Raw genomic sequence first — 24,206 nt, 5'->3', positions numbered from 1 at the left:
GGCGAAAACAAGGTTACCGAGGGTTTGCTCCCACTGCATCCCTTTTCCTTCTATTGCACTACACATAACACAATGCAGCTTTTTCCATGCTTAATTTAATTTTTTATCTTTTAGCGCTTATACTTCCTTAAACCATATAAATCGACGACATCAGATCCAAATAAATCAAATTTGGATTTACGAACTTACGGTAAAAATTACAGAATCACAAAATTCGTTATCACTGTGGATATACCCACTGAAACATAATAAATGTTTGAGGTGTTCCTTGAAACTCCGAGCAACTTTACTTACAGCCTGAGGCCAGCAAATTTTTTGGGCGTTCCACTAGTCTTCTAACTCCACCAGTCTTTTTGAAATTAGCAATAATATACTGAACAGTAATACTTATGTATGTATATATATTTTGTTTTTTTTTCTGAAAATTTTGTTGTTCTCTTGCCAATATTTGACTACCAGAGCCCGTAAATCTTTAGATGTTATTTATTCACTATTTTTGCTTCAAAAACTACAAATGCACAAAAGAATTTCGCTTAGCAAATAATACATTTGACGATACTTAAATAATACCAGACAAATATAACAGTGCCTACTAGATAACTGCATTTAAAGTGTTGCCAACGTAAGTGTTTTTTGGCTGCTCAAAATAAAATATTTTAATTTTTGTAATCGATAACATCAAAATTGATTTATTGTTAAAATTTTTATAAAATAACGAAAAATACATAAGATTATCAAATTGTTTCTTTTAGTTGCAGCTTAAAAGCTGAAATATTTTTAGAGAAAATCCTCTTCCAAGTCAAAAGAACTCTCTGTATAAGTTTTTTTTTTGGTTCACTTTTTTTCTTAACGAAAGTCTACAGGCATTGTGGCATTACCTACAAACCTAAGCTCTAGCATAAAATATATTTTCAGTAATCTTCTGATAAGCTTTAGTTAATCCGGCTGATACCGAGATTATTATACCACAAACAGTCACCGACGTTCCTCCCCTCCGTATTTACCGCCCGTATCAAACCAAATTTGTCAAAAGTTATGCCCGTAGTTGCAACGCAGAAATCAGTTGTTCTCTTTTGTTTTCATTTTACCAATGTTGCCATTGTTCTATTTTTTCACACATTTAGTTTCTTAGTTATAATTTTTCACAAAGCTCAAAACTAAAATCCAACTATTAAAAATAGTTTACCCATTTATAAATAAGGGTATTCGACAGCGATTTTGAGTTATTTTAAGAATATTTCAAATATATTCAAGTTCATTTTTTAATTATTATAAAATATCGAGATTGGCAACCCTGCATTGCAAGAGATTGCTTTCTCACTCTCAGCTCACTCGTTTCTACGGAAAAAATCCAATTTTCGCGAAAATCCTACCGTACGGTCTGTTAAAGTGGACGGTAGAAGCGGTGGTGACTGTTCATTTATATTGCGCTCTCATAAGATAGGCCGTATCAGCTGATTCGGTCCACGGTTTTGCGTCTATGACTGTTTGTGCCATAAGAAATAAAACCTTCATCAATTTTTACACATTCCTTTCATAGATCAAAAATTTACAGTAGTACATACTATAGTATTCAAAACCGCACCTAATTTCAGGTCCCTTAAAACGCAGGATCCGTATAAATTTGTTTACTTTACATCTTTCTCGATGCCCTGGATACTTCATATGTCTGTTTTTTCAAACATTAATTTAGCTGGTTTTATACACATTTTAGAAAAAAGTCAAACCGTGAGACTTATATTCTAACACTCTGCGATCCAAAATATGGATTTTCAATTTCGGATATTGGGTTATATTAACCGGATATAAGGAATGTATGTAAATGGGCTATGGGCCTTTGCGTAAAGATGTTTTGGGATACGGCTTATATGATAAACTGATAAAAGTAGTGGAAAATGATATATGAAAGTAGCAAAATTCACCGGATCCTCTTAAAACCGGATAAAATCACAAGCAAAAATTAGCCAAATATTAACCGGATATCCACAAAACTTTATCGCCGTCATTGGATAAATCCAGCCCACTTACACATAAACGAACATTATGGCTTTGCTTGGAATAAAGATTTCGGAACACAGGCACCAACTACTATTCAATTCGACGCAGTTAAAAGTGCGGAACTCAAATTTTTTTTACTCATTGCATTATTAATGGCATTGCGCTGATGGACGAGGAAATGTTTATACTGTAAAATCAACAATAAACAAAAACTAGAAAAAATTTTACTTTGGTTGCTCCGAAGCTAAGTATAATAATTTCCACAAATACAAAAGATCCTTTACAAGAACTTAAATTGATCGGTCAGTATATATATATCTTTGTAACATATATGCTATAGTGGTCAGATATCGGCGGTTCCGACAAATGAGCAGCTTCATAGGGAGATAAAGATGTGTTTAAGTCCTTATTTCAAAAACTAAATCGGCTCTGTTCGTGATGCTGATCATTTATGTATATATTTATTTTAAAGGGTCTTCGATGTTTCCTTCTGGGTGTTACAAACTAAATATTTGGCATTGGCAAAGTATTGAAAGGAAGGGCTTTATTTGTATAAAATTTCGCATGACTGCCAATAAAATTCTTGTATATAATTATCTGTAACAACCAGAATATTTATATTGATACAAATAGATAAAGAATTAACTCTCTATTTTGTAGGTTCGCAAACGTAATCAGTAACGAGCCAAAAACAAACTTTCAATTTAAATGCAGGCGGCCAACCGAGATAACGTATGTAAACAATGAAACTTAAAGGGTTCAAACATACAAATATAAAAGCAAGTCTGCTCATATATACATACTCCCATATACACATATTTATATATATGTGAGTTTATTTGCAACCAAAGAAAATTTTTTAACACGTTAAGTCTGAAATAAAATCATGGCATGAGGTTGAAGATATAAAATTTGTAATCATTGAAAGCTGAACACGCAGAATTTTACTTACATATGAATGTATGAAATTGTGAATATCCGTTAGTAATTAATTCCACAATTAAGGCGGCAACTGCACGCACTCAAGGAAATGCTCTAATAAAGTATATATATGTTTCTTTGCTCAGAAAAAATATCGGGCATACATATGTACATAGAGTCTATATACAGTGTTGGAACAAAGTCTAGTGCAATCTAGTGACGACTTAAGTAATATATACACATTATATAATTATATCATGCTTCTACCCTGAATATGAAAACGGTTTCTGTTATGTGAAGTAACACAGTTTATCAGTTTTTGAGATATCAATCTGAAAATTTTCACATGTCCTTTTTTTCCTAAGAAGCTGCTCGTTTCTCTAAACCGCCCATATTACTATATATAATACAATACATATACAGATTTTTAGATTACTATAACATACAGCTACCATGCAAGTGGAAATTCGGCATGGGCTATTGTTTATGGCAATGGTGTAATCTTCGAAGAAAATTTTCAGATCGGATCCCTAAAGCATATATGTACAATAGCTGCCACAAAAACTGAACGATGTAAGCAATTTTTTGTATTTGTGAAATGTGTTATAGCTTCGGTGCAACGAAGTAAACGTTTTTTCTTGTTTTTTTTACGTCATTAGCTGTTCTAATTCTTTCAGAGACCGAAAAGTTTGAATGTGTTAAAAAAAACACAAAATAATGGTAGGATAAAAATGTATTCGTACCCATTTATAATATTTTTCCAACACTGTGCTTAGAAATTGTTTCTAAATATACAATTATTTAATTTAATCTACGTAAATATTTTATTAACAATTAAGAGTAAATATTTTATTTGCGAGCATTCGAGTTTTGGGTTCAGGGTATTTTCATAAATTTATCAATTCGGTACATACATATGTATGTAGATGCACTACTCTATACAGTATATACAATGTAAATGTATGTATGTTTTGTGGAAACTTATTTAAACATGGTTGTCATGTTAAATAGTAAATATGATAAATATTTATTAAGTATGTGTGTTTGTGCGCGGAGAATCGCTGTCATATGCTAATACCGTTCCACTGTGCCATAATTAAATTATCAGTGCAGATAATTCCAATTATTAAAATAAACAGCAGTTTTTGTGTGAGTTCAATAGTCAAATTTCTTATATTTCCAAAGCTTCTGTGACATTTTCCAATTAGCGCAATTTTTGGCTGATTTTGACTCGACTTGCGAAGTCATACACCACAGCCAATCATATATATATATATATATATTTATATATTATACTACGTGAGTATTTATATCTGCATACATACATATGCGCGGATATCTATAAAAATATCTATGTGCAAGCCACATAATAAATATGTATGTATTAGTGTATATATGTATGTACATACTTCCATACATTCATGCTATAAGCTAGTGAATTTGTGGCTACTTGTGGCTTGGCTGCTTCATCGTTGACGACACTGATCGCTTGAAATCAGGAAAAAATATTTGACAGTTGTAATTATGATAAGCAGAGTAAATATGAATAAATATTTGCCGCTACTTTTAGCATTTATAGTGAATGTGCAGACGGACATATGCATGTCAACACATATATACATAAGTATGTATGTTTGTCTAAATATTTATTGCCGTTTATGTACATATGTATGTGTGTCAAATGCCTATGCATATCGAAAATTACTCATATAAATGCCAAAGTCAAGGTTGTTATCAATAATATTGACACGAATCGCTGCTTAGTGTGGCGAATGCGTAAAATTTTTTCGAGGATTTAGTTGTTGTCAGACAACTGTTGTAAGGATTTTCATTAATTCCCTGCTCTTGACATATTTGTAATTCTACATTTAATACTTGCTTTCCGATTAATATCATGTATTTACATCCGACTTTTCGTATTAAAATCGAGTTGAAGTACTCTAGATAATTAATGTTTATTTAGTGATTCGAAAGAATACACATACACACTTCGGGTATTATTAAAAATTATTAGGAACAAGAAACAATGTTAACTTCGGTTGCACCGAAGCTTTAATACCCTTTACAAATCCTTACAAGAACTTGATTCCAATTGTATAATTAGAATGGCAGCTATATGATATAGTGATCTGATCTGTACAATTTCTCCAGATATTATTGTACATTGTTGCCTTATACAATAACATGTGCCTAATTTCGTGAAGATAACTCGTCAAATGAAAGAGTTTTTCATACAAGCACTTGATTCCGATTGTTCAGTTTGTATGGCAGATATATGCTATAGTGGTCCGATATCGGCCGTTCCATCAAATGAGCAGCTTAGTGAGAAAAGGACAGGTGCAAAATTTCAGATCGAGAGCTTAAAAACTGACGGACTAGTTCGTATATATGCAGACAGACGGACGGACAGACGGACCGACAGGCGGACATGGCTTAATCAACCCAGCTCACCATGTTGATAATTGTAAATATATTTTATAGGGTCTCCAACGTTTCCTTGGGGTTGTTACAAACTTCGCGGCAAACTTAATATACCCTGTTCAGGGTGTAATTATAAATTTTGTATATAAATTAAATTTCAAAGTTTTTAAATTGAAATACCGAATACAGAAGAAAAATTAATTATTGTGTCAATCTAGCACTCGGATGGCTTCAAAAGAAAAGCTAAATGACTACACTTGCTTGTAATTGTTAAGTTCAAAATATCAACTATGGACCTTAAGAGCTTTGCGAATGCTTACCGTTAAACAAATTCCCTAAGAGGGTTGTCACATAGAAAAATAATAACTCCAATGTAGTGATGGGGTTAATGAAGTTTATAAATATTAACTTTGTATTAAACTGGTTAAAAAACTGTCAGAGAAGGGTTGGCACCTGTTGATAAATGAAAATAATAAAATAACATATGAATGCCACGGGTCCACGAGGCTGTGACATTATGGTTGGCTTCATTTTTGAAAAAATAACACCAAGGATTCTCTCTGCCCATAAAATACACATAGTCACTTTTTAGAATGTATCGATGTCTCAACAAGCCATGGTAAGTTGTGATCACTCAAAATTCAACAATTCTGTTTGTTAACGGATCTATTCAATCAAAAGCGATCTTCATCGCCGAACAATTTTCTTGTGAAAATCGGAATCGGTGGCCATTTCATGTTGACTTCAACCACTGATTGGCCGACGCGCTTGAAGGTCGTTTTGCACGAGTTGAATATTTTAAGAACGAAAATCAAGATCCTTCCACAATGTCTTTCATAAAGTGGAAGTCTGTGAGAATCCGCTTTATCCACTAGAATATATGTGGTGCGAAACCAATTTATGGTTGCACGAATTACCGAAAATGTCGACTGAATATTGGACAGCGCGCGAACCGTACCATGTTAATGGTTCCAAGGTAATAAATTTGCAAACGATGTTACGGAGAAAGTCTGTTTATTACAAAATGGCAGGGCAAATTAACTATAACTATAACTTGGGCAGAAAAGAACGTGAGCAAAATTTAAGATAGATAACTCAAAAACTGAGGGACTAGCTCGCGTATATACAAACAGATGGACATGGCCAAATCGAATTAGCTCGTCATGCATAAATCAACTGTTTTGAGGTTGAAAGCTAACCAACACAAAAACAGTTTAAACCTTTAAAAAGAACATACATTAATTTCAAATCAATATCTGAAATTGTTTTTGAGTTACAGCCATTTACAAGGTAGCCGCCCAGCTCATCAGTTTATCTTCAAACGCGTTTATCTCGAAACAGCATTTTTCAAATTTGCTGAAGTAATAACGTCAACGAAGACAAAAAAACCCCGCAATTTAGTCAACTTTTGATGTTTTTTTGATCGGGTTTGATTTTTACGGAAAATATCATTTAGTTTGATGAGAATCACATAACGGTTGTTTTGTATCCCCTAAAAAGAATTGATTTAGATATAGGGGTAAGTATGGTATATACAAATGATCAAAATGACGAGATGAGTTGAAAACCGAGTACCTGTCTGGTTAGGTTAGGTTGAGAGGTCGATCCTGAGAGGGATCTCAACTGAAGAGCTTAGAACGCCGGTCCGTTGCGGTACCTAAAAAACTCCTATATACTGGTTCATATGACCTTACACCCTTACAAATCGGCAAAGCGCTTTGAGTCTGTCACAAATTTGTTGAGACGGCTAAACCCAGTTTCGGCTATGTCTTCTTGTTTGCCGAAGGTAAGACTACCGAGATGGTTCAGTCTGAGTCTTGAAAACGCTGGACAATGGAGAAGAAAGTGCCAGGATGTTTCCACCTCACCATCCTTCATACAACTTTGACAATTAGCGTCCGACAATATTTTTAGCCTTACCGCATGAACACCTGTTGGACAGTGTCCAGTTAGAACTACTACGATTGCGGCAAGATGAACTTTGTTCGGAGAAGTAGTTCAGTAGATCTCCTGTGTTCTACTCTAGGAAAGACGTCAATGAAGATTCAACTTGGTCCCATTCCGATGTGACCGGGACAAGGGTGCCCCCTCTGGCTAGCTCATCTGCTTTGCAGTTGCCAGCAATACAGCTGTGACCAGGCACCTAACCGAGTCTGATGATGAAGTTGAAGCTATTTCTAGTAATTACAGACACTCCTTAACTAGCTTTGAGTGCACAGTTAGCTAGCTCAGCGCTAGTATTTCCGCTCTGCTGTCGAGGTAAATGATCACTTCCCTGAAAGAGGCTGCACTTTGTAGCAGTACGTCTACGGCCACCTTGATTGCAGCCACTTCTGCCTTAAAAACTCTACAGTGACCCGCTACCCTAAAGTAAGTTGGACGGAGAGCTCACCCATCCGTGAAAAAGCTCATTGCGCTTATTCTCCAGCGACTTCTCCCAATCCACATCACCTTTGGTGAGAGTCCCGATGCCTTTATTACTCTCTCCTCAATTTTTAGTCTCCATGAAAGCTTTTTGTCAGAATAATCTCTAGGTATTTCACCTTATCAACAGGTCGGAATAAGCGGAGAGGGACGTCTGTGATTTTGTACCTCCGGCTAAGTAAAACCATTTCAGTTTTACTTAGGTTGAAAGCTAAGCTGCTTCTTATCGGCCAGTTGGATACTACGCTGAGGTGCTCTTGGGTTAGCTTGTAGACGGTACTTTTTTTTTATTTTCCTTTTACCATTATTGCAAAGTCGACAGCGTAGGCTGCAGCCCAACAGCCTCCTTCTTTAAATAGGTCATTAACCACCAAGATCCAGAGTGGTGGGGAAAGTACCCTACCCTGCGGGCCGTCCCTTTTGACCAAGGGCTTTAATTACTATTTCCGAACGCATATTGTTGAAGGCCACCTCGATGTCGAGAAAAGTACATACAATAAATTCTGTGTACATAAGGGCTCTCTCCAGCCATGAAACTACATCGTGCAAAGCATTGTCGACCGACCTACCTTTAATGTAGGCATGCTGCCCTTAGCACTTTACCCCTAGATATTCTGCTCCTAATGAACAAGTCCCTGAGCTTCTCCACGATATTTAACAGAAACGAGGATAAGCTAATGGGCCGGAAATTCCAAATCTTTTAAACACGGCCTAACCTAACGCAGTTCGCGTAGATTGGGGCCAGCTAGCTGCACTTCCTTGAGTCTTCTGCTCGAAGATCTGATCTCCGTTAGATCCGATATCCACCAAAGGGGGTTTCTTTAAGTTTTCAGAGGACAGGAGCTTTCAGGAGCTGCAACTTTAGTAATGCTGAAACTTGAGTAAAAATTGGGATATCCTAATGAAGCTTGGTAAACACCTACAAAACCGCCATTACTTGAAAACATATAAAATGCCATAACTAAGCCGAAAATTAAGATACAAAAATGTAATTTGGTACAAGGGATTGCAGTAGCAAGGGCACATGTGGGTCAAAATTTTGAAAAAATGGTCACGCCCTCTAATAGCTTTAATGTACGTATCTCCTAAACTACTTAAGCTAATATAACCAAATTCGCTGACGACAAATCCTTTAAGAAACCCACCGTCAGTGTGAACATGGATGAAATCGGATTTTAACTCCGCCCTTTCCCCATAAAACGGTTTTGTTAAAAACTACTAAAAGCGGGAAAAATCATTAAGTAAATGCACCAGAGGCATTAAATTTTACATCCAGGACGATGAAGGAGAGTTCTATAGCTCAAAATTGTACAATGGGCGTGGCACCGCCTACATTTAGGTGAAAAACCATATCAGGGGACTTGCTGAACCAATTTGAACAAACTTGGTGAGTTGCATTATTATGGCATTCTTATTTTGCAGTGCGAAAATTGGCCAAATAGGTGTACAACCACGCCCACTTTCCTTATAACACAATGTTAAATTCCATCTGATTCTTTCTCTTTTTGTACAGAAATCAAGCACTAATGAATATATTCTCATAAAACTTTGCACAAAAAATGCCCTAGAGGTATGCCATCTCAGGTCTAAACATCGGACCATAACTGTTCAATACCCCACATACCGAATTTGTGGCCCCAGTGCGTATGGCTGACTTTTTGCTAAAAATATCGGTTCATATGTGAGATATATTATTGAAATTCGGGGAAACTGTTTCTTTGATAATAATATACCCTTATGTCAAAAATGGGTTAAATCGGGTCAATATCTCTCTTAGCTCCCAAATAAAGATTTTCGAACTTCCAGTTGATTTTATACCAGATATATGGGCCAATGTGGGAGTTATTTTAATGAAATTGAGAGAGCACATTTTTCTTCTAAAAGTGTATCTTTGTGCCTAAAATGTATAATATCGGGAGTAAACTTGCCTTAATCCCCATATAATTGATATTCAGGATTTTGAAACGTCCGACTGACTTTATTCCATATACATATAAGTTTATATTTATATAGTTATAAAGTTGCTTGAAAATAAGTTATCAAGTATACCTGAGCAATGTCAAAAATTAATGCAGTCAACCCTTTTATTTCTTTGCCTCAATAATATCCTATGTAATGATTTCCGACCTTCGACCTGCCTTTAAAACGTTTAGGGTGGTCAAAATGTGTGATATTTTCGTGATTTTGAGTGGACACTTTTCCTTAAAAATTATAAATTTATATTATATTAATGTCCTTACTATAATGAATTCCGATCCTTGTATTGAGTTAGGATAATTTAAATATAATTTTCGCTGACGGGAAGTAAAATGTAGTAATAAAACTAAGTGAGTCTATGACCTTCAAAACAAGTTAATATGATACCAAATTTTATACATAATATTCCATGGTTTAGAACACGAAACAAAAGTCAATTGTTTAAAATTAGAAAAATTTTACTTTCGGGTTCGATCCGGCTACATAAACCTGATAGATGACTGTGCTTATATCAGTCAATAACCCATTAACTTCAGCACAGCTAAAAACAGTTCGAAACTGTTGCCGACAAGGGTAGGTAGTTATTGGAAAATTAACTGGATTTAAAATAATAATAAGGATACATTTGACTCAATTATGCTTTTCTGAATCTCAAAAGAGTACTTTGTCGACTGCCAACGAAACGACTTACGTAATAAATAATATGTATAAGTTACATGTGACTTATTCATATTTTGTGTATACATAAATTATCAATGACACACCAACAATTTTATGCAGTTTCAACTCCGGAAATAGAAAAACTTGTAAAGTAGTAAACGAATAGTTAACACCTTCAAGTAAACACAAACCAATTGGCCTTGACTCTGAGATACTTAAGCAAGTATTGCACTATTTTCTCGTTACTTTTTGTATGTGTTATGTGTATTGTATATTGTGCTCATATTCATCTCATCGTCAGAAAATATAGTATACAATCGGTCTTTGTATTACTGAACCCGAGTGCAATTTTTTCATAGATCCTTTTGGTTTTTTTATTTGGTTATAAATCTTTACATATGCATATGCATCTAATAACTTCGTATAATATCGTCAACCAGAGGATGTGAATATGGTACATTAGGGATATGAAGCCTTTTTTTAACCCAACGGAATTAATCCAATCATGAAAGGTAAGAGAGTTTTTTAAGCTTCGAGATCTAAAACTGCTCAGCTACAGAAACAAAAATTTCAACAGCTAAGATTTAAAATTACTTTATAACCAGTTGTTACGATTTTATTTGTTAATAGAAAGCGATACGGTCTTTTTAATTTATAACAAGAATTACACCAAATCCTTACATATTTAGCGCTAAACTATTAATCTAATTTTATAATTTTTGAGAAAACTTGTCCCGTTATTTCATTAAAGTATTACACATTTTGACCAACCTAAACCGTTCATAGTCAGCTGGAAAGTTGAAAACCACTATACAGAGTATTTTGGGGGCAGAGAAAATTCTGGGCTTCTTGCTATATTTTCAAGTAATTTTTTGAATGAATAACTCACACTCTGACCGACATATTCCGCATAAGGTTTATAAAAATATCCAAAATCATTTTATGTATTTTATTAAATCATGAATATTATTTGCTTTTTTTTTTGAAAAATTTATTGGTCGCCTTCAAAATAGTCTCCTTTCGCCTGAATACAACGTTTTGCACGTTCAAGAAGGTTATCGAATGACTTTTTTAGGTCATTTGTCGGTATAGCGTTGAGGATGGCGGTCGTCGGCTTTTAGATGGCATCAACGTCAGCATAGCGGTGTCCTTTCATGGCCAAATGTAGTTTTCCGAACAAATAAAAATCGCAGGGTGCCATATCAGGTGAATAGGGTGAATGGTTGATGATATGAATGCGATTTTTGGTCAAATTGAATGTTAAATTCTGAGGTCTTTTTCTTGTTGTTTCAAAGTGTGCGGAACAAATCGAGCACAAACCTTTCTGAGGCCCAAATTTTCTGTCAAAATATGATAAATCGACGCTGCGGATATTGATAATTCCGATTCCATATATTTAAGCGATGATTTCGACAACATCTTTTGGCCGGCCCGAACGTTCGTCGTCTTCCAAGTCCTCCCGTCCCTCTTGAAAACGTTTAAACCACTCGTGAATACGGCTACGGGATAGACAATCATCGCCATAAACTTGTTTCATCATTTGATGAGTTTTGGTAAAAGTTTTACCAAGTTTAAAACAAAACTTAATGTTGGCTCTTTGTTCGATGCTCATTTTCCGACCGACTCTAAAAATGTAATGTCACATGTAGCGCGATATCTCAGCTGTTATATAAGTCAGCTGTTATATAAATTTTATACGACAACACTGAAGAATACACAATTGAGGGATAACAATTTCAGACAGATGGCGCCACTAGAAGCCGAGTTGTTTAAAAAGTCCTGGAACTTTTGAATTGTACCTTGTATTATATTATATGTAGTACAATATATGGGAATTCGGTATTTCGTATACTAAATTCACATTTTTGCGGCGTTAACGCCGAAATCGCACATATTGACCGATAGATGCGTAATAAAGCCAACCGGAAGTTTGAAAACATGATATTAGTTACATGGGCCCTAGAAGTTTTCATCTGATTTTACCCATTTTAAGCACACAGATGCGCTGTAATTAGAAAAATGCACCCACTCAATTTTTAGATAATTAACATATTGGCCGATATATGCGGTATAAAGTCAGCCGGAGGTTCGTAATTTTTCCAATTAGGTATATGTGGGCTAAGAGAAGACAAGACCCGATTCAATCCATTTTTGACATACAGACATAATATTATCAGGGAAGGATGCTCTCCGAATTTCAATTATATATTCATACATTGAACGATAATTTCGGTAAAAATACAAACATCGACACTGGGGCCACCTCTTCGGTATATGGCGGGTTGAACAGTTATCGCCCGATTTTAACAATTTTTTAGACTTTAGATGGCATATCTTGCAGGCACTCATGTTCCAAATTTAATTTCAGTATAATTATATATTAGTTGTTGATTTGTATACTGTAATGTCAAAATATCAGATGGAAGTTAAATTGTATTATATGGGAATTATGCGTGTTTTTAATTTGATTTCGCCCACTGTACTGTGATATAGGCATGTCAGGATAATACTACTTACCAAATTTGGTTGTAATCGATACAATAGATCCTGAGATATAGGTTTTCACCTAAAGGTGGGCAGTGCGTCGCCCATTATCCAATTGGTATTGGATCCTATAAAGCTTAATTATACTATCCTATGTGTAAAATTTAAAGTCTCTCTCGATTTCACCCATTTGCACACTGTCGGTAGGGATGCTGAAAAGATTTGTCCTGAGTGAATTTGGCTGTTATAGCTTTAGTGGTTTAGAAGATTTGCATTTGCTATTAGAGGGCGGGGCCACGCCCACTTTTCCAAAATTTTTTAAACTGCAGATGTTTTTCCCTAATGCGATTCGTTATACACCCAGTGAAATATTGGCGTAAGCGTCCAAAAACCTGCATTTTAATACGTCATGATATTTGAATTATTTCATATTAATTTAAATTTAGAATAGCAGTAGGCGGCGAATATTTAACAAGAACCGTTATCTCAGAGCGAAATATTTATAAAGCCAGATACTTAACATATCTGCTTCAATTGTTTGTTTAGCTGTGACCGATACAACTACATGTGAGTTATTAGATAGCTAGTTAATTTCATAAAATTTTTAACATTTTCCAAATCGTTAAGAATGAATCGTAGAAAAGCTTTGACAGAAGAAGGAAAAAATATTGCACATCACGAAGAGGGTTTGTCAAACCGAGAAATTTCAAAACGATTAAATAGGTCGAAGGATGTTGTAAGAAATTTTTTACAATTAAAGAGCAATTATGGAAGATGAAGAGTATAGGAAGATATATGGATAAGAGAAGTGGTAGGCTTCCAAAAGTAAACGAAAGATAAAAACGTAGCATTAAAGGAATTATTATGCAAGAAAATGTATGTGCGAGACAAATAAAGCAATAAGTTTACTTGGAGATATGAGTACGACGAGTGCAATAAATGCTTAGATGCAATTAAGATGGTATTTATTACAAAAAGTGCGCCAACTCGTCATTGACCGACAAACACAAACTGTACAGGCTCCGCTTCGCCGAAAAATATCGTTTTTAGGGTGACGACTGGAAAACTGTTGTTTTTACTGATGAATAAGAAATTTATTTTGAATGGTCCAGACGTTCTCCAAAATAATTGGAAGAACAAGCCGTCACCAAAGCAGAAATGTGAGCGACGAAATTTTGATAGCGAAACATTCATGGTTTGGGCTGGGATAACTTACAGAAAGAAATCTCCAGTTTGCTTTGTAACAACAAAAATGAACTTGGAATACCACATTAAATTGCTGAATGAAGTGCTAATTGATTTCGGAGAGGAATTTATTGGAAATTAATTCATTTTCCCGCAAGACAATGCAGCGACTCATCGTTCCAAGAAAATAGTTGATTTCTTGTTGTCTCGGAATATAAAATTTCTCGATTGGCGTGCAATTAGTCCCGCCCTAAGCCATATAGAAAACGTTTGGTATCAGCTAAGATTTACAAACAGGGACGTGAATTTGATAACGTAAAATGGCTAAGAAATGTCATTGTCGCAAAATAGGTAACAACTGGTCAAAACATTATCCGTTCTTTAATAAGATCATACATCTTATTGAACATTTTATTTTTCTCTTAAATATTAAAAAGATAATGCATAATTAAAGTGGTTTTATCTTTATTTCATTCTGTTTATTCAAAATTACGTTTGAGGAAACTTGTATAATTTCATTTTTTTTTTCTAAAACTAACTATATCATTATTTGAATTAAATATTTATTCAAAAATAATAAATAACAGCAAAATTATAAGTGCACATGTCATCAAGATATCTTAATTTTTACTCAAGTTACAGCTTGCCCAAACGGGCGGATGGACGGACAGATTGGCAGTATATTCCAGAGCATACAAAATAATAACTTGGATCATAACTGGCTAAGTAATCTGACTATATTGGCAACAAAAAATTTAGACGAAATCACTATCAAGATACAACAATTATTGCCTGGCAGCCTGATTTTCAAATTTAAAAAAAATCTAAATCTTTTAAATATGCCCGGAATGCCACCTAATAACCTTCGATTGAAGCTTTGTTAGCCTAATATTCTTTTGATAGAAGCTAATTAATATTTATACAAAAATTATTGATCTTAATAGTTTCCCACCCTGGATCCCCTATCACATGCCAAAATAATAACTTTCTTGAATTCAATTTTTTTTTTTTTCGTTGGTCAATTGAAAATTTTTACAAATTATACTTGTACAGCGTGAATGTAGTGTTATACATACATACGAGTATATTCCATGTATAATACATATGGGATGTATATATATGTAATTACAACCTAGTTGTTATTATGAAAACCAAGTGAAACGTTTGTTTTATTATACAAACTCAAAATTAGTGGGAAATATACAAGTATATGTATATTAGCGTGGGTCTCAAAAAAAAACAATAATTTTTTTCTCTTCGTACTCTATATTGGTTAAGAGACACCTCTAAAAAGGCTTTTCTAAAGGTATTTTATTTTTTTCTTATCGTCACATAGATATCGCTTCCAACTACTTAAAAACATATTTCGATTAATAGGTTTTGTAGGAAGTTGAATGCTCTACAACGTCTGCTCTCTTAAAGTTTTTGCGTCAACTAAATCGTTTAAAACACACTAACGGTTGAAGGTTGACTATTTTAGGGCAAATTTGTTTACTTCTTTTGTACTTTAAAACTCAATAAAAAATCATAATTTTAATTGCAATGTTTTACAGTTTTTGAGGAAATTTACGAGTTCGTGGACCACTGAGGCGCACACAAAACGTCATTAATCGAATAACTATAAACTGCCATAACTAAACACAAAATTAAGATATGAAACCCTAATTTAGTAGGGTGTCTACAGTAGCAAAGGGGCACCTACGGGCTAAAAACTTTGCAAAAATGGGTAATGTACATATCTCCTAAACCACTTAATCTAAAATAACCAAATTCCCTTAAGAACCTCTACCTGCAGTGTGAAAAGTGATGAAATCAGATTCTAACTACACCCTCTCCTCATAAAACGGTTTGTAAAAAACTACTTAAAGCTTGATAAAATTTTACACTTAGGATGATACAAAAGAGCTTACAGGACCCGCTTTCAAAATTGCACGATGGACCCCAGTGCGTATGGCTGAATTTTTGTCAAAAATATTGGTCTGTTCGGGGGAAAATGTTTCTTTGATAATAATATAGCCTCATGTCAAAACTATAAATCAGGCTAATTGGCTTTATAGCACATATATCTGCCAATGTGGGAGTTATTTTAATGAAATTGAGAGAGGTTTCTCTAATGACAGTGTATCTTGGTGCCTAAAATGGATAAAATCGCGTGAAAACTTGCCTAGCCCCCTACAATTGATATTCAGGATTTTGAAACGTCCGGCTGACTTTAATCCATATGTGTATATATTAATAGTTATATATTTATAAAATTGCTTTAAAATAAATTCTCAAGTATACCTGAGCAATATAAAAAATTAATGCAGCCAACCTTTCTATTTCTCTGTCCCAATCTTATCTTTAAATGAAATTATTAAATTTTCTTAAAAATTATAAAATTGTATTAAGATCCCTGATATAATGAATTCCGATTCTTTGGTTGACGTTTTTCACATCAACTCAATATATTAAAATATTAGCTTCTTCGGTTGAGTTTATATCACACATACATACATATTTCAAAAAAAAAAAACGTTTTTGTAATCCCCTCACGAGTTTGTTGAACAATGATTTACGTTATATAGGTACATATATATAATATGTATATATAAATGGCTAGGATGGCGAAGCGAGTTGAATTCCGTTGGGCAAACGATAGCTTAGGTAAAAACCAGAAAAACGTTCCCGTTGACTGCACTGAGGCCATAAAACCCTTCACATATGCATTTTTATAGCATAACAGATTATAAAACAAGTAAGGAATGCCTGAGTTCGTGCTTAACCGAACATTTTATATTTAATTATTAAAATTACATTAAGAATCAAAATCGGCTAAATACCTTCAGGTATTGGTTATATTAAAAAATTATACAAAGTGAGTACAAAAATGTTGTGAAAGAATTCAACATTTATTATTCGACGAAATCGTAAATGGATTATTAACTTATATTGAGAACATTTTGTTCATTTGTGTTTATTGCTATATTTTACTTCACCTCAACGACAATTTTACTAAAATCATTTCTAAATGAAAAATGTACACATTAGCCGTTTAGGTAAGGTTAGTTTAAGAGGTTGATCTATCTTGGACAGCTTAAAAGTAGAACGCAGGTCCGTTCTTCACTTAACTTAACTTAAAAAACAAAACTTGTCCATTTAATTTCATTAAAATATCACACATTTTGACCAACCTGAACGGTTTAAAGTCAGCTGGAAAGTCGGAAATAATTATGTATGATATATTGGGAGCAGAGAGAGCGACGTGCTGATTGAATTAATTTGAACATTGCTCAGGTATTGTACATATACTTAAGTACATATTTTCAAGCAATTTTATAAATATATAATATAACTCACACACTGAATGACATATTCGGCATAAGGCTTTTGGAATAACGAAAATCACCACAAGGTGTGTTCCAAAGTAAACAGGACTTAAAAAAAAACACAGAACAAAAGGTTTTATCGGCAAAATCAATTAATTTTATTCAAAATAGTCTTCTTTTGCTTTAATACAGCTTTTTGCACGGTCCAAAAGCATGTCGAACGAGTGTGCCGGTGCAAGCCTTTTGAATGGCCTCCACGTCTGCATAACGCTTTCCTTTCATCGGCAAATGCATTTTTCCGAAAAGGTAGAAATCGCACCATATCAGGTGAATACGGGGAGTGGTTGATTGTTAAAATGTGATTTTTAGTCAAATAATCGGCCACAAGCGTCGATCGAGGAGACGGCGCATTATCGTGCAACAAACGCCAACTTCCATCTTCGCGATATTCGGGCCGAACACGTCGAATATGGCGCACCAAACGCTTCAAAACTCCAAGGTACCGCAATTAATGTTTTGGCCGGTGGTGGGTCTTTGTGGACAATACCCTTGGAATCAAAAAAACAAATCAGCATTTTCTTCACTTTTGACTTCTTCAGGCGCGATTTTTTGGGTTTCGGCTCATTTCTCATTATGTCCTCACGACCACTTTGAAAACGTTGAAACCACTCGTGCACTCTGCTACGGGATAGGCAATCATCGCTATAAACTTGTTTCATCAATTGAAACGTTTTGGTAAAAGTTTTACCAAGTTTAAAACAAAACTTAATGTTGGCTCTTTGTTCGAATCTCATTTTCGCACCGATGACAAAAACCTACTCACACTTAAAACGCAATAACTTCACTTCCAATAGATGAAATGTCATGAAATTTTTACTGGAAGTCGATAAAGGATAGCAGATTCTAACGCACTAGTCGACATATAGATGGCGCCACTAGAGTTTACTTTGTTACTTTTTTACTGTATACTTTGGAACGCAACTTGTATATGTAATATATGGGCGTAAGGGTAATTCGTAGACTAAATTCACATAATTTCGGCATTAAACTATAGTATATCCATTAATATACGTACGCACTGCAATATACTTGTAGGTATATCAGAGTAATGTTACTTACCGAATTTTTAGTTAGAAGCGGCAGATCAGGTCCCGAGATATAGGTTTTCACCTAAATGTGGGCAGTGCCATGGCGAATGGAGTTTTGGCGAAATCATAATATTTGGAATTCCGCCAAATTTCTTTCTTTCTTGGACGACTAACTAACCAATGAATTATAGATTTTTTTTGTTTTATTTTGCTCTCAATATTCGCCCACCTACGATCTTTCAAACATCTTCTTGATTTATTGCGTTTTTTTTGGTACAATGCCAGTCTTGAAACACACCCTTTTTTTAATTTGGCACAGCGAATCAGTACCAACAAACACATTTTTGGCGGTTAATAATCAGGTGTTTTCTAATGTTATTAATTCCTAAAAATTTAATTAAGAGCAATGCTAAATTGAAAACCATTCAGAACTTTTGTTAGTAAATTGCTGGATAAAAATTTCATCTGTCGTTGATAAACCCCGCAGCAAGAGTTAATGGTAGCAGCGCGCGTAAGTCTTTGCAAGGCTGGAAAAAGGAATGATTATCTGCCCGTCAGAAAAGGCAAGAGAGTTTTTTAAGTGTTGAGATCTAAAACTGCTCAGCTACAGAAACAAAAATTTCAACAGCTAAGATCTAAAGTTACAATATAATAAATTGTTATATTTTCATTTATTAAGAGAAAACAATAAAGTCTTTTTAATTTTGAAAAGTGAGTCAGATAAGTCAAATGTGCTGGAATGAGAATTAAAATCATGACATATACGGCGGAATGGCTCGTTTAGTTCAAAATTTGATCTACAGGATTTTAACAGTAAAGGTCTAAACTGCCTCGAAAGGCGAACCGGGATATTAAATTTAATTTCAGACAGGAGAAAAGAACTGCAAACTGCTCCATTCAAAATTTTCACTAAGAATATTATGCCAAGCATTTCCCTACGACTAGAAAGTGTAGGTAGATTAATAAGTTTTAAACGACTAGTGTATGGAGGTAGACTTACCCTAGAATCCCTTCGGAAATGCGCTAAGGCGAAAAGTAAAAGTTGTTTTTGAACCGACTCTAACTTGTCAGAATGGATTTGGTAGCTAGGGTTCCATACTACAGAGCCATATTCCAATATAGATCTAGCCAAAGCTGTATAAAGTGTTTTGGTCATATACGGATCTCTAAATTCTTTAGACCAACGTTTAACAAAACTGAGTACAGCTTTTGCTTTCGAGACCATGGTATCAATATGAAGACTAAAATTAAGCTTAGGGTCCATATTAACTCCCAAATCAACATAGTTAAAAACTTGCTCTAGAATATGGTGTTTTATTACATAAGAAGAGTGGTGCACAGATCTACGGTAAAAGCACATCATCTTACATTTATTGAGATTCACACCATGCAACCAAATTGTTTAAATCTGTTTGCAACAGACACCTTTCTTCAGTTGAAGTGTATGATTTAAAAAGCTTTACATCGTCAGCGTATAATAAAATTTTTGAGAATTCAATTACTGAAGAGATATCGTTAATAAACAACAAGAACAGAATCGGGCCAAGATGACTACCTTGCGGAACACCTGAAGAAACATTAATTGCATCTGAAGGTGTATCCTCAAATATCACTCGTTGTGTTCTATTATAAAAATAGGAAGATACCCATTGAAGGAATCTTGGCTGAAAGCCCAGCAGATCAAGTTTATGTATGAGAATCGAGATATTTACTTTATCGAAAGCTTTGCTAAAGTCTGTGTATATAACATCCGTATGCTTATGTTCCCTAAAACCCAATGATACATGGTTTACAAATTCAAGTAAGTTTGTTATAGTCGAATTCCCTTTACGAAATCCATGCTGAGATGAGGAAATTAACGGAGAAGTCGAAAAGGTTATATGGTCAGTAATGATAGCTTCAAAAAGTTTAGGTATAACTGATAGTTTTGCGATACCTCTATAGTTTTCAATGTTGGATCTAAATCCACTTTTATGCAAAGGGATTATAAATGACTGTTTTCATTTTGCAGTAAATACCTTCTGCTCAAATATAAACGAGATATTTTTATTTATCCATAACTCGACAAGGACATGACATATGGCCATACTTTTTTTGCTTAGGTTGCCAGGACTGTTATATGTTTACATGTCAAATTTGAGCGATCGTTTTTAGTTTTTTTGTTACGGCACTATAAACAAGTCAACCTCGAGTGTGTTTTTCGAATTTTACTATGGAAATTAACGTTGAGCAAAAAGTGCGACGGACGCAATGAAAATGTTGCAGAAGGCATATGGGGAGTCTTGCCTATCACGCGCACAGCAACGTCAATAAACGAAGAAAACGTCGAAAAAGTAAAGAAAATTGTGTTGGAAAATCGTCGTGTGACTGAAAGAGAGATAGCTAGTGAGCTCAACATATCAAATGGATCCGCTCATAGCATTATTCACGATGTTTTGGGCAGGGATAATGGGATGCCCAACTCTTTCCAGTGTGAGAGCGCCTCAAAATTAGCGTTTTTTATAACATTTTGCATTGTAGCCAGATCAGTCAAAATAATAATTTTAGGGCATTTAAATTAAAATACCCAACATTTATTTAGATTAAATATTAATATACATGTATCCATTAAACATATGCAGAAACTATTTAAACCCTTTTTTGTGATTTTGTCATATATTAAAACTTTTGATTTTTAAACTTTCAACATTTAGTCAAAAGAATAAATGTATTAGCTCTCAATGGATAAATGTTTTTTATAATTTTTAATTGAAAATTAATACTACTAAGCATGATATCACAAAAGATTTCATCACATACATTTCAATTTCGCGTTTTCTTTCATTTTCATTGTTTTCCAACTTTTGTTAGTGATCTTTAACAGCGGCAAGAAATCTCTCTGTTGACATATTTTTCTGTAGGATTTCAGTCTGGCCGTCCCTCTTTTTCCAATTGCTAAACGTCAGACCTCCTGAACTTTGACAGTTGCTTGAGTTCAGGAGGTTTTGACGTTTAGCAATTGCGCTCTCATTTCAAGTGAGAGACGAGTTGGGCATCTCTTTATCTCTGGTTTTGGGCATGAGACGTGTGTCTGCTCGACTTGTTCCAAAATCCAGCTCATACGTCTCGTCTTGTACGCGATTATTTGACCAAAAACAACGTAAATATTGTTCCGCAAGCACCGTATTCACCCGACATGGCACCGTGTGACTTTTTTCTTTTCCCTAAACTCAAATTGCCGCTTCGTGGAAAGCATTTTCAGTCGATTGAAGTCATAAAAGAGAGTTCGAAGAAGGAACTGAAAGCCATACCTAAAAAGGTGGCATATGTGTATCGCCTCTAATGGTGACTATTTTGAAGGGGATAAAATAAATATTGAAGAATAATTAACCGTTTTTGTTTTATTGATTTTCTATTACAATGATATTTCTATTTATAATGCAAATAGAATCAACACTTATTATGAGGCTTTTAGCAATAACTGTGTTCACTGTAGCAATAAAATAAAATTGTGTAGGTGGAGAGAATTTCATCTTCTTACATCAGTATTTGCGTGTACTGAAAAATTGTATACCCTGAGTTTTCCACAATGTCTGAAATACTCAAAAGGAAACGACGGACAACAATAGCATGTAGTTCCCATACAAACTGACTGATCAAACTCAAGTCCTTGCTTAGAAAGTTTTTTCATTTGAAAAGGTATCTTTGCGAAATTTGGCACAGGTTATTATCCAAATCATCGCAACAATATCCAGAAAAATTTTTCAGATCGCACAACTATAGCATAAAGCTGTCGTACAAACTGACCGATCAAATCAAGATGCCCCATTATGCTATAAAATATGCATGTGTGGAGGGTATTTTAACTTCGTTTAAGACAAACTTAACTAAGTTAACTTTTTTATTGTTTTGAAATTTTATTGAAACACTTGCCCTGATTTTAAGAATTCTTTCCCCCGTTTCCATGATGACAGATTTGCCAAAGAGTTAAAAATATATACTGTTTTTCATTGAAGGTAATATAAATATAATATCCCCGGTTAGTGACCTAATGTAAAAATGTACCACTAAGCAATCGTAACAGCTGATAACGTTGATCAAATTGCAGTTGAATAGCTTTAAAATATGTGCCATAAAGTTTCCGTACTTATCCTATCCCAAAGCACTCAAAGCTATAGTTATCAAACGTCCTCTATTACTGAACCCAAACGTGCTTTGATAGCTCTTGCCACGACGGAAGCAAATAATCACCTATAAACATACCAAACACACACTAATTGAGATACGGAGATCAAACTTCACACGAACAAAACAGAAGGTTGTATCAATCTAGAAAAAATCCTATTCAAATTTGATCAATTGGTATGTATGTACACCATTATTACACATATGCAGTGCAAAACATTAGCAGTTCTCATTTAAGAATGAGAAAAAATGGTTGATTTTCATAAGTAAATGTAATACCTATTTAAAATCAACTAGTTATCGAATCCTCAGGTACAGTCACTGTACTATATAAACCATAAATTATTATTATACCCTCAACAGGGTATATTAAATTTGCCACGGAATTTGTAACACCGAGAAGGAAACGTTGGGGATCCTATAAAATATATACATAAATGATCACCATGATGAGCTGAGTTGATTTAACCATGTCCGTCTGTCTGTCTAGTTAGTATCTACTAGTCCCTCAGTTTTCAAGCTATCGATCTGAAATTTTGCACCTTTCCTTTAGTGGCCATACGAATTAAACAATCGGAATCAAGTACTAGTATGGGAAACTTTTTATTTGACGTAATATATTCACGAAATTAGACATGGTTTATTATTTAAGGCAATAATGCAATCTGCGAAGAAATTGTATAGATTGGATGACTATAGCATATAGCTGCCATATTAACTAAAGGATCGGAGTAAAAAGCTTGCATGGAAAACTTTTTCATTTGACGAGGTATCTTTACGAAATTGGGTATGATTATGTATTTTCCGAAGAAATTGTTCAGATCAGATCACTATATCATATAGCTGCCATACAAACTGGACGATCGACTATTAATATGAACATAACTGTATATACAAAGTTTTAATCTTCTGCCATCAGATATAACCAATTTATAACCAAAATTAAAATTTTGTCTCAATAAGATCAGTTCCTACTTAACAATATTTTTTCCTTCTCTTGTATACTTATAAAAAGTGATGATATGCCATTTTGCATTTTAAGTGACGAAATACTGTGTGATTTAAGCTAGGTTGGTCTGGTAGGCTACTGAGCCACGCTTAGACTAGTTTTCGTCCTTTGCGATACCAGATGTAGTTCACTTACGATGTACATGAGGAGTAGTCATCCTTTACGATGCCTGCGATCGGCGCGAATTTCAGTAGAATCTGAAGTGGTGCGGCAGCATAAAAGGCTGCTCTATGCCTAATTCCAAACAGTATATCCTTGCACCAACTATGTCCTCCATTTTTGAGAGATCCGCATAAATGTTAACATGCCTGTACGCCAAAAATATGGATTTTTCTATGTTTACTCTGAACATTCTATGTAGCACCAGTGCATGAGAGAGGGAGAAAGTCCCCAGGTTGTGCCGAGCACATTATGCTTCCATAGCAGTTTGCTCTCCGATGGTAGTTGTGCCCCATTTATCGAAGGGAGTCTCAATGGAAGGATTTTGTATTTCCTGGAGAATACAAACTAATCAGTTTTTTCTGGATTCAACCCCAGACCCGCGAGACCCAATTCTGGATTGTATTG

At 34.5% G+C, this 24,206-nt stretch overlaps 1 protein-coding gene across 2 annotated transcripts in view; it reads right to left on the bottom strand.

Annotated features, from left to right (window-relative positions):
- axed (BTB/POZ domain-containing protein axundead) overlaps positions 1-24,206 on the bottom strand; it is a 53,910-nt gene that overhangs the window by 23,501 nt on the left and 6,203 nt on the right. The window contains exon 1 of one of the 2 annotated variants that reach the window (XM_014236724.3): positions 295-584. The exons of the other annotated variant lie outside the window; for it this stretch is intronic. The gene's annotated coding sequence lies outside the window, so the exon portion shown is untranslated. Of the gene's footprint in view, positions 1-294; positions 585-24,206 lie in introns of those variants that run through there. 2 annotated transcript variants of the gene reach the window in all.

The sequence above is a fragment of the Bactrocera oleae genome, chromosome 6 (assembly GCF_042242935.1).
Source record: "Bactrocera oleae isolate idBacOlea1 chromosome 6, idBacOlea1, whole genome shotgun sequence".
Lineage (NCBI taxonomy): Eukaryota > Metazoa > Arthropoda > Insecta > Diptera > Tephritidae > Bactrocera > Bactrocera oleae.
This window is presented reverse-complemented; position numbering and strand designations above follow the sequence as displayed.